Source organism: Panthera tigris, chromosome C1 (assembly GCF_018350195.1).
Source record: "Panthera tigris isolate Pti1 chromosome C1, P.tigris_Pti1_mat1.1, whole genome shotgun sequence".
Taxonomy (NCBI): domain Eukaryota; kingdom Metazoa; phylum Chordata; class Mammalia; order Carnivora; family Felidae; genus Panthera; species Panthera tigris.
In genome coordinates this window covers 182,062,732-182,075,078 of record NC_056667.1, presented here as the reverse complement: position 1 = coordinate 182,075,078, position 12,347 = coordinate 182,062,732, and the positions used below count along the sequence as shown (strand labels likewise).

At 39.9% G+C, this 12,347-nt stretch overlaps 1 protein-coding gene across 4 annotated transcripts in view; it reads left to right on the top strand.

Moving 5' to 3' along the window:
- Positions 1-111: 111 nt before the first annotated feature.
- SF3B1 (splicing factor 3b subunit 1) overlaps positions 112-12,347 on the top strand; it is a 60,119-nt gene continuing 47,883 nt past the window's right edge. For 2 of the 4 annotated variants that reach the window (XM_015543185.2, XM_042994984.1), the window contains exon 1: positions 112-215. The gene's annotated coding sequence lies outside the window, so the exon portion shown is untranslated. The remainder of the gene's footprint in view (positions 216-12,347) is intronic. The other 2 variants (XM_007094718.3, XM_007094717.3) reach the window with 2 other exon arrangements.

Sequence of the window (12,347 nt, the reverse complement as noted above, 5' to 3'; positions counted from 1 at the left end):
GAGCTCCAGTTCCCGCCGCGCGCTAAGGCGCCTTTTACGTAAGACTCATCGTGACCTTTCACCCCACCTCCCGCGCTGGAACTCTTCTCCGGATTCGCCAATGGCCACGTTCTCTTAGGCGCTGCTTGAGGTCGTGAGGCTCGGCACGTGAGCCCAGTCCAAGGGCGGGAGAAAGCTCGAGGTTCTGGGTGTTCGTTACGTAACTGTCCAAACCGGTGAGTGCTGAGCCGGACTGCCATCGTTCCTGGCTGCGAAGTCTGGCCGTCAGTCTTGCTGTTTAATGATTGTCTAATACAGTACCTGCCGTGCTTACCCCATGAAATTGTTGCGAGGGCAGTATAAGGTCATGTGCCTAGGGAAGAGACTCCGTTCTATTTGCCTTCCTCTTGTCTGGCCAACATTTTTATTGGTGTTCATGTATAGTGTGGGTTTCCCATAGTGCAGACAAACCAGACAACTTTGCTTTAATTTACCCATGTCAGGAATCAGTCATCAAGTCCTGACATTCTTTTCTTCTCTGTTCCCAGGTCCTTATTTAATCTTTGTATGTCAATGTCCTGTAAACCGGATAGCAGTACTACCTACTGAATATGGTTTTGAGGAGCAAATGAGATAGTTGATTAAATATAATGAACAAATATTGGGCACGTGTTATAGAAAAAAAAATCAGGGTAATGAGGTGGACAGGGGTAAGGTGTGGTGCTAATCTATGTAGGGTGGTCAGGTGGGCCTCTCAGGAGGTGATACTGAACAAAGGCCTAAAGTGAGGAAATGAATTATGTGAGTATTTGGGAGGAAAGTAACTTCAGGTGGAATAGCAAGTGCAAAGGCCCCAAACAGAAATAATGTTGCCTTGTTTTATGAAGAGCAAGGGCTTTGGATCACAGTGAGTGAGGAGGAGCGTGGTAAGAAATGAGGTTAGAGATAGTGAGGGCTTTATCATAGTGCCTGGGAGGCCATGGTATCAACTTTGGATTTTATTCTAAGTGTGCAGGGAAGTCATGCAAGCTTGAGGGTGGAATAGTGACTTGATCTGATCTACATTAACAGAAATATTCAGCTGCTGTGTGTATATATGATTATTTTGGGGGTGATATAAATAATGATATAGGGAATTTGTCATTTTTTATTATTTTTCTACTCTTGCTTTGTTCATTGCAGTCATCCCTTACTAGATGCTTTGTGGAACGAGTTTAAATGACTAGCTACAAAGTTTATCAAACACTTTTCAATACAACACATAACATACTTGTTGAGGTGGTGTATAGCTGCATCCAAACGATTCTGTATTAAATTACTTTCAAATGCACAATCCCTGCTATTCTTGACCTCAATATTTCCAGTAATGTCTTCCTTAAAACAAGTTTTTATCATATTACTCCTTTGCTCAAAAACCAGTTGTTACCAGTTGTCTAGGAGATATAAGCATTACACTGCCACCTCCTACTTAAATTCTATTTCAAACTATTGATATTGTTAACTGGAAGACCTGTTAAACATACTTGTCAGTACATGATGTGCTTAAGTACTTAATATAAGGCTTTGTTTGTTTATTTTGAGAGAGCACACATGCATGCACAAGTGGGGGAGGGGCAGAGAGAGAAGTAGAGAGATAGAGAATCCCATGCAGGCTCCGCACCATCAGCGCAGAGCCCAGTGTAGGGCTTGAACTCACTAACTGTGAGATCGTGATTGGAGCCAAAGCCAAAGTTGGATGCTTAACTGTCTGAGCCACCCAGGTGCCCCAACACTTTTTTAAAATATATATATTTTAGACAGAGTGAAAGTTGGGGAGAGGGGCAGAGGGAGAGAGAGAGAATCTTAAGCAGGCTCTATTCTCAGCACAGAGCCTCATGTGGGACTGGATCCCACGACCCTGGGATCATGACCTGAGCCTAAATCAAGAGTTGGATGCTCAACTGACTGAGCCACCCAGATGCCCCAAGGCTTTCTTTTATTAAATTCACCAAACATTTTTTCATTCAACTCTTCTCAGACATATGAAAATACCTACTGAATTGGGTCACTCAGTTGAATAGTTTCCCAATTTAAAAAACTTAAAAAAAATTTTTTTAATGTTTATTTTTTAAAGGGAAACAGAGAAAAAGCATGAGTGGGGGAGGGCAGAGAGAGCGGGAGACAGAATCTGAAGCATGTTCCAGGTTCTGAGCTGTCAGTACAGAGCCCGAAGTGGGGCTCAAACCCATGAAATGTGGGATCATGACCTGAGCCGAAGTCAGACAGTTAACCAACTGAGCCACCCAGGTGACCCCCCAATTAAAAAAAAACTTTTAAGGCAAATAAAAGAATCTTTGTAATAGATGACATCTTCTCAGTAAAGGAAATAATGTCATAAGCTTAAAGGTGATAATAAACTCCGTTCAGTTTCAGTAGATGACAGTGCTTCTGTAAATTGGGGGTTAAATGGTCTACCAGCATAAAAAGATTGGCAATAAATTAAAACTCAGCAGACACCTGTGGGAAGCAATATCTTAGAGTCCAAACCAACTATGCTGTCAAAAATATATTTGACACAATATCATATATTAAATATTTTTGCCAAAATAATTGAATCTGAATCTGGTGAAGCTTTCAAATAAGCCAGTTTATACAGGGGATAGAAGAACATGTTAAATGACACCATGGAGATACAATCTGCCAAATAAGATGGGAAATTTTATAGGACAAATGCCCCAATTTCTTCAATAAATGTCAAATAAGGGAGAAGGGGGCAGGGGACTAAGGTAGATTTTTTTTTTCCTTTGAGTCTGGTTGACACACAGTGTTATATTAAATAAGTTGGATAAGTTTATACATTATGATATATTTCACCATAAGTGTAGCTACCATCCATACTGATTAGATTTAAAAGATTTTAAGAGGCATTGTTTGGATTTTGTTTTGAACAAACTAAATGTAAAAAGACATATAAAAGCATGAGAAATTAAAGTGGAATCTCTACTTCAGTAAAGATTTATATTGAGGATTTTACAAGTGAAATATGATGTCTGTAATATGTTTTAAAATAATCCAACATCACAGGGGAGCCTAGGTGGCTCAGTCAGTTAAGCGTCCAACTCTTGGTTTTGGCTCAGGTCATAATCTCCCGGTTTCATGGATTCGAGCCCTGCATTGGGCTCTGTGCTGGTGGTGTGGAGCCTGCTTAGGATTCTCTCTCCCCTCTCTCTCTGCCCCCCTCCCACCCACACTGTCTCTGTCTCTCTCAAAAATAAATAAACTTAAAAAAATAATAATCAATTGGGGAGAGGGTGAAGGAATAGAATGGATAAAACAAAATTGATCATTTGTTAATTATTGATCTGGATGATGAGTAAATGGGGAGTGTATAATAATATACCTAAATTTCATGGATATTTGAAATCTTCCATAATAAAACTATATATGTATGTATACACACATATTTAATTTCTGTTTTCATGTGATCTTGCCAAATGAAATCCTCCTGATTGACTTCCACTTAGAATCTCACTTTGTTTGACCTTTTGCTCATTTCAGAACCCTGAATATAGACTGAATAGAACCAGAAAGGCTTCAGGTAAATAGAGATGGTTATGACTTTGTGCCAATACTATTTATAATCAACTCTCCAATCAAATGAATATTGGGTGAATTTTAACCACAGAACAAAACCTTTACCTAAACATCACATATTTTTTCCTGAAATAAAGCAAAAATTTTAAAATTAATCTCATTATTTATACCTTTTTGATCAGCAAAATAATATTCCCAGTATGCTAAATAATTTTATACAGGGATTATCTTCATGAAAATGTTTGGTTGAAAGAACACATTCCTTTACTGAATCAGGAACTGCATTACAAGAGGTTAGTGCTATTACAAATGTTAGTTGCTGATGAAATTAGACTATGGAAGGGCATTAACTAGATAGTTTACCCTTACTCACTGGCTATGTCAGTCAAGGACTAGTCAGGAAAACTATACCAGTTATTTTAAACAGAAAATTTAATATAGGGATGTTGTTAAACAGGGGTTGCAGAACTATGGTGACAAAAAGTGGATACTGCTATAAGAAAGCAGTAGCGACTGCAAGAAGTAAGTACCACTCTGTGTCCCCAAGACCACTGCACTGGTAGGTTAGTGATTTGCTGAGAAGACTCATGGGACTCAACATATAGTTGTACTCACAGCTATGATTTCTTACAGCAAAAGGATATAAAGCAAAATGAATAAAGGGAAAAGGAGCATGTGGGATATCTAGGGGAACCGGGTAAAACTTCCAAGGGTCCTTTCCCTGTGAAGTTGTAGAATCACACAGGATATGCTTACTTCTGACATTCTGACCACATGTGTGAAATGTTGCCAACCAGATAACCTCATTAGAGACTGTCATATACCCAAGTTCCAGACTCCACAAACCATATTGCTTGCACAGTTTAGGCACAGTGAGGCAGTCTTATCAGTTCTGGGAATGGTGAAAACTTACCTGAAATACAGGTTTTTAAATGCCTGCCAAAGGCCAACCTTGTAAGCAAGTTTTTCAAAGAATAGCAGGCAAGCCTGACTTTTCTGCATACTCCCCTCCTACTGAGGGAACAAGGAAAAATTCTGGGCTATCAGAACTTAGAAACTTAGTGAAAGGGTCCCACAATACTGGGACTCAGATCTCTGAGGGGAGACCAGTGCTTGCTCGGCTGATAATAGTGCCTAAGAAGCATAAAGGTGACATATCTCCTATTCCCAAACTCCACGGAGCTGGGACTCAGGTGTCTAAGCAGGAAGCATCAATTGATAATGGGGCATCTAATGGGATACAATGAGGCCTTACTGAGAACATAGGAAACAGTTTAAAAATAAGTAACTTGCACACACTAGAAACCAGCACGGCCAACAAGTCAACACTTATCTTCTGACCTTGACTCAAAATGCTGCTTTGTAGGGACCCCTGGGTGGCTCAGTTGGTTAAGTGTCCGACTTCAGCTCAGGTCATGATCTCACAATTTGTGAGTTTAAGCCCTCCATCAGGCTCTGTTGCTGACAGCTCAGAACCTGGCTTCAGATTCTTTGTCTCCCTTCCTCTGCCTCTTCCCCACTCGTGCACACTCTCTCACTGTCTCTCTCTCCCTCACAAAAATAATAAACATTAAAAAAAAGTTCTTAAAAGAATGCTGCTTTGGGGCACCTGGGTTGCTCAGTTGGTTGAGCTTCCGACTTCGGCTCAGGTCATGATCTCACAGTCTGTGGGTTCGAGTCCCGCATCAGGCTCTGTGCTGACAACTCAGAGCCTGGAGCCTGCTTCTGATCCTGCGTCTCCCTCTCTCTCTGCCCCTACCCCACTCTCACTTTGTCTCACTCTGTCTCTCAAAAATAAATAAATGTAAAAAAAAATTTTTTTTTAAAGAATGCTGCTTTGTATTATATGACTTCTTGAAAGATGAAGCAGCCACTCTGTAATACCAAAATATTAGAACTGATTTTTAAAACAGCTCAATTAGAGTGAGTCAAAATTGGAAACTTGAGCAAGTGATTCAAACCAGAAATGTAAACAAGAGAAAAGAAGATAATTGACTACCCAGGAAGGGCCACAAAAAGTAACAATATAGTTTAGGGGCTCTTCTCAGCTTTCCAGATTCAGAGATTTTTAGGTTAGGGCACTCAGAATTTATCAAGAAAATGGATCATCCTAGTTATATGACCAGCCTCTTATCCAACCCTATAATTCTCCTTTTGCAACTCCCTGCCACACACTGTGGCATCTAGTCACAGAACTGCCTCTAGATTCTACAGACCCCGTGGTGTTTGTTGCCTACGCTGTCTTTTCCTGGAGACTCTTCCTATTCCCACTTCCATCTCCTCTACTCCCTTTCACCTGGTTAATTCTTTCTTCATCCTATGAAACTGATCCAGTGTCACCCTATCCAGAAAGTCACACCCTAGGAATTATATATAGCTACGTATAGCGTGGTTTGATATTTCTGTACAGTTCTAAAATCCTACAAATATATTTATTCTAACCACTTTGTATTATAATTGTTCCTATGAGTCTTTCTCCCAGCCCTGGACTATAAAGCAGCTGAAATACTATGGTTTCTGTGGTATTTCTATAATATATGAAAACAATAGGCAAAATATTTTATACTAGGATTACCATTTTAAAAATCTGAGACATAGTTTGTATTCTCCTATCTTCTCTTTTTGGTATTAAACATTATTTCTTTTTTTTGAAACATTATTTCTTTTTAAAAATATTTATTTTGGGGACAACGCAAGTGGGGAAGGGGCACAGAGAGGGGAACAGAGGATCCGAAACTTTGTGCTGACAGTCTGACAGCAGTGAGCATGACGTGGGGCTGCAACTCATGAAATGTGAGATCATGACCTGAGCCAAAGTTGGACACTCAACCAACTGAGCCATCAAGGTGCTCATGAAACATTATTTCTTTAGTCAGTTTGCGTAGAATGTGGGTTTCAGATTTTTCAGCTCTTGTGTCCTCCACAAGTAGTATATTTTGTTGAGATTGCTCCTAAAGATGCTTTTGTTACATTAGCAAATTCTCTTGCCACCTGGGATGTGGTTGGTTTTGGCCAGGGCACCTTCCCTCACTTAAAGCCATCAGTTACTCTCTTAGTACTGTCACCTTATTTCATTTAAATTAAGCCTATTTCCCTCTTATATTTTTTCCTTTTACCTTTGGGATTATTTTTCTTAACAACAAAAAAAGAAACAAATGAATCGGGGAGTGCACTTTGTCTTCTGTTATATTGAGCCATCTACCTGAGGTAACAGAACTAATTTCATTATTCTTGCTTCAAACAAAGGCCTTTGTATTTTCTTTTTTTTAAATTTTTTTTAACGTTTATTTATTTTTGAGATAGAGAGAGACAGAGCATGAATGGGGGAGGGGCAGAGAGAGAGGGAGACACAGAATCGGAAGCAGGATCCAGGCTCTGAGCCATCAGCCCAGAGCCCGACGCGGGGCTCGAACTCGCGGACCGTGAGATCGTGACCTGAGCTGAAGTCGGACGCTTAACCAACTGAGCCACCCAGGCGCCCCCTTTGTATTTTCTTTAACATTTTACCAAAAGCCTCAGCTCATTGAGTGTTTAGCTTTCCTTACACTATTTTTATGTTTCTGCCACTTAAAATTTTCTTTTTTTGTGTGTGGGGGGGTGTCTGGGTGGCTCAGTTGGTTAAGCTTCCGACTTTGGCTCAGATCATGATCTCACTGTTTGTGAGTTACAGCCCCGTGTCAGGCTATGTGCTGACTGCTCAGAGCCTGTAGCCTGCTTCAGATTCTGTATCTGTACCTGCTCTCTCTCTCTCTTCCCCTCCCCCTGCTCATGTTCTGTCTATCAAAAAATAAATATAAATTTTTTTTAAATTTCTTTTTCCCCCCACCCAAATGTGGGAAAACTGCCTGGGGATTGCAAAGCACAATAAAACAATTGTATGAAAAGAGAAAACAAAAATAACCAGTCAAAACAAAGTTATTGTAGCTGGAAGTACTTAAAATTGGTAATTTGTATTTTTTTTTTAAGTTGCATAGCTTTAAAAAAAGTTGCAAGATGATTCATTACTGACAAACTGTTTAGCAGTTTCATTTAAGAGGAAACAATATATTTAATAAGTTGCAATTTAGTAGATAATCCTAGACTTAATTAATTATAATGTAATTATATCACTTGATTTACTCTTTGGACTGCATTGTGATATTGTTAAATATGTGATTTTAAAAATTAGCGTTTTAACTTTCTTATGTAGAAGTGTATTTTCCACTCATGGGGGAAAAAAATAAAAACTTGAGATTATGGTCTACACTCAGAGAATGTGTTACTGCTTGGTTACATTTATTGGGTTCACATGTAAGACATTAAGGTATAAGAAGTAAATTATGTGGTCTTCAATTTAAGAAGAGGTGTGCAGAAACCTGATGTTGGGGAAATAAAACAGACTCTGAACTAAAAAACAAATCAAAACCTAAGAAGTTGCACAGCTTTAGGGAACTTAATAACAGATGAAATTTTAAATCAGTTAATATTGGCATCTGAATACAAAATGTTTATCAATATTACCTTTGTAGATGACTATCAAGGTATGTGCAGAATTTTCTAAATCCCCGTGTGTACTTTGTATACATATTACTCTGTTCTGTATGTTTGTCCATCTCTCTATTGCTGAATCTTAGAGACCTCAGATTTCCGGCTGAGTATGCCTTCATTTTTGTTTTTGTTTTTCTAGTAACGGATCTTCATATCCTTTCACTTTTTCAAGCATCTTCAAAAGACAACAAAATCTATAAAAGAGAAATCTGATGTTTAATCTAAAGGTTGCCCAGGGCAAGATCTGTTTATCTCAAACCATTGGTGCAGCCTTTATGATATACAAACAAGACCCTTATGTATAGATAAGGCAATCACGCTATAATATCACCCTGCTGCAGTTCTTCAAGGCATATTGCACATTGCTCAGCATTTTTACTCAATACATTCTTAGAGTACCAGTTCGTTATAAAAGGATATGTCAGGAACAGCTGGATGGAAGAACTGCATAGGGCAAGGTATGTGGGAAGGGAATCAGGGTTTCCATGCTGAGTGTGCCACTCTCTCTAGTGGCCACATATTCACCAACCCAGAAGCTCCTGATTTATTTTTTTATGTAGGCCTCCTTTCATCTTTTCTCCTTTTTGTTAAAGTCTAACTTTACCAGGACTTATTGTATTTATTCATATTAGCATCTTTATGCTTAAACTCTTTCCTTCTTTTTTGGAATAATTTGTGATTTTTATAGTGTGTAATTTTTGCCAACATTTACTTCTTACACAGTCTTCCCTTTAAGAATCTCTGGGTAGGGGTGCCTCAGTGGCTGAGTCGGTTGAGTGTCCCACTTCAGCTCAGGTCATGATCTCATTCATGGTTCATGAGTTTGAGCCCCACATCAGTTTACTGCTGTCATTGCAGAGCCTGCTTTGGATCCTCTGCCCCCCTCTCTCTCTCTGACCCTCCTCCCGCCCACACTTTCTCTCTCTCAAAAATGAATCAACATTTATATATTCAAGTCCCTGTTAAAAAAACTAGTCCTCTCTCTTTGCTTGAGGAATATACAGAGACCTCTGACTTATAAGACAGCAGGTACCTGCTCAGGAACTTTCCTTACTTTCCATCCTGGATCCCAGACCAGTAGCTGCAGTTAAATCATACTCTACCTGGCCAAGAAAATTCTGGACCTGTTAAGGATGGAAAGGGACACCTCAAAGGAGCTAAATGACCAAGCCAATAGGTACCATCCATAGCCGAAAGACGGCATAAGGAACTAAATTCTGAGTGTCCAAGGGGCGCCTGGGTGGCTCGGTCGGTTAAGCGTCCGACTTCGGCTCAGGTCATGATCTCACGGTCCGTGGGTTCGAGCCCCGCATCGGGCTCTGTGCTGACAGCTCAGAGCCTGGAGCCTGTTTCAGATTCTGTGTCTCCCTCTCCCTGTGACCCTCCCCCGTTCACGCTCTGTCTCTCTCTGTCTCAAAAATAAACGTTAAAAAAAAAAAAATTTTTTTTTTTAAATTAAAAAAAAAATAAATTCTGAGTGTCCTAGATCAAGGGGCAGGGGTAGATAGCAGAACATTGGATAGCATGATATGAATCCCTGACATCCCATGATATGATATGCTGACAAGAATCTGGAAAGGCAGTGCTAACACTCTACTAGGATGGCTCTTAGAAACTCAGAGAAAGTAATGGCCCACATTAAGTGGCAGGAATGGCAGGACTACTGTGGGATATGGTGGACGAAGGGATGATCAAAAGACTCAAAGAAGTAGCTACGCTGGAATAGATATTCAATGCTAAGGCCGGAAAACTCAGCAGTTATGTTCCATGGGAAGGCTCAGAGAATACTCTGTTTCCTAAAGTAATAGGGAATGTGACAGAGCACCAGCATCACTGAATAAGACTGAGACTAGGGTGAAGTGAATGAGGTACTTGCCTCAGGTGCAAAATTTAAGAGAGTACCAAAAAGTCCAGTAACCAATATAAATAAATAATCCTCTAATACATTTTTAAAAATCAAAATTAACGCAGGGGCACCTGGGTGGCTCAGTTGGTTAAGCGATTGACTTAAGCTCAGGTCATGATCTCGTGGTTTTTGAGTTCAAGCTCTGCATTGGGCTTTGTGCTGTCAGCACAGAGCCTGCTTCGGATCCTCTGTCCCCCTCCCTTTTTGCCCCTCCCCTGCTCATTCTCTCTGTCTCTCTCTCTCAAAAATATTTAAAATACATTATTAAATAATATAAAAATATTAAAATTAAAAAATATTAAAAATCAAAATGCAGAAAAATCCATATGAACAAGATACCAAATCTTAAAGACAGGATCAATGTTTCTGATTTTCTCGTTTTCCCCAGACTCAATATGGCCCAGCAAAGCACTGTTAGTTATGGTGGCTGTTCTTTACAGGCCTCTGGAGATAGTGGCAGATAAAGTTACAGAGCTGAGTTCCATGATAGCAATGGGGATGATGGGATCCCCAAATAGAGGCCACCTGGTGAAGTTTAACTATCAGAAGGAAGGTGGGCAGAATTATGATTAGCACAAGGTTAGAATGGCTGCCTGGAGGGTCCTGACCTGCAGAATGATATTTAGATGGTTGATTCAGTAGGATTTCCTTAGAGGCAAATTGATGGGCAGTGTACAGAAGTATTGTTCAATTTATTACAACCAAAAGAAATCAAGGATGGATATTTAGGAGGTTGAAGGCAGCTATTCCAGTTAGGAAAGAAAAAAAAAAAAAAGTGGTCCTTTCCTTTAGTTTTCAGACCTGAGCTAGTTTTTAAACTTAGAACGGTTTGATTTCAGACCATGTGATTGAAAGTGAAACTAGGTCCTCAGGAAGGACCATGTAACACCTTAGTATGTGTTAATGAATCCCCTAGTACTTCTCCAAAGGTACCTATCATTTGCTCTCAAAACTATACATTGGAAAAAGTGGAATAACCAAATATTTTGAAGGCTGTAGGCAAAATGTCCAAGTTGACATTGATACCCAAAGTGTCATAGTGGCCTCTCTTAGAATGGTGGTATATAGGGTCATAAATGTCCTGGCCCAGGTCTGGCTCACAGTGCCAAGTGTCATTTCCCAAGTTGCCAAATGTATAATTGTGATGAGCATAATAGAAGTTGGCCAAACTCTCATAAGTTCCAGAGCCTATGGGATAAGAACATAGCAGGGAAGGATACTGAATAGCTCCCCCCACACCCTGCCAAGATAGGAAATAAAAAACATTATTATATCCTAGGAAATATGGCAGAGATTAGTGCCTTAAAGACCTAAAGCATGCAAGGATGGTGGTCCACATTATATTTACAGTGACGTCAGACCCTTACAAAGGCTACACAGATCCTGAGGATGACAGTGAATTATCACATTCAACCAGGTAGTAGCCTTAATTGCAGTGGCTGTGCCAGATGTGGTTTCTAGAGCGAATTAAGAGATTAACATGACCTCAAGTACATGGTAGACAAGTATTGATCTGATGAAAGAGTTGTTTTCCATCCTTAACGGTAAGGAGTATTTAAACAGTATGCATTCTCTTGGGGTAGACAACAGTATACATTTTAAATTTTATCCCTGAATTATGTTAACTCCCCCCTAATGCAGTCTGTCATAAGAACTATCATAATACTGTCTTAAGCAACATGGACATCTGGACATACAGTGAAACCTTGGTCCACTATATTGATGGCATTATGTTAATCCTGTTAATAAGACTAGATGACCAGGAAGTGGTAAATACTTGGAGGCCTTGAAAGACATATGCTCCAGAAGGTGGAAGATAAACCCAAAAAAAAGAAAGGGTCTGCTCCATTGGTGGTATTTTTAGGGCAGGATTTCTCAACTGTGGCACAACTGACATCCTAGGCCAGAAAATTTCTAGTTTCAGGGAGCATCTTGTGCAACATAGGATGTTGAGCAGTATCCCTGACCTCTAGATGCCAGTAATCTCTCCCTTTAAGTTGCTCTAGGTGTTACAGTCCAATTCAAGGAGATAGACACAGAAACAATGATAACACAAAGTAATTACTTAGAGATGTCTGTGTTATTTCAGGAATACGGCACAGAAATATCAAAGCATACAATCTATATCTCAATCCTAGGGTGAGGTTCCTGGCTGGGGTGGCACTGGGCCAGTCTTACCGGATGAGGACTTACCATGTGACAGAGAGTAGAGGATATGGGGGTGGGAATAGGAAGGAGAATCCTCTAGGAAGAGGATAGAGTTGTGACAACCAAAATGTCTCTAGACATTGCCAAATATCCCTGGAAGACAAAATCACTCCTAGCTGAGAACCACTGTTTTAGGTACATAGTGGCCTGGGGC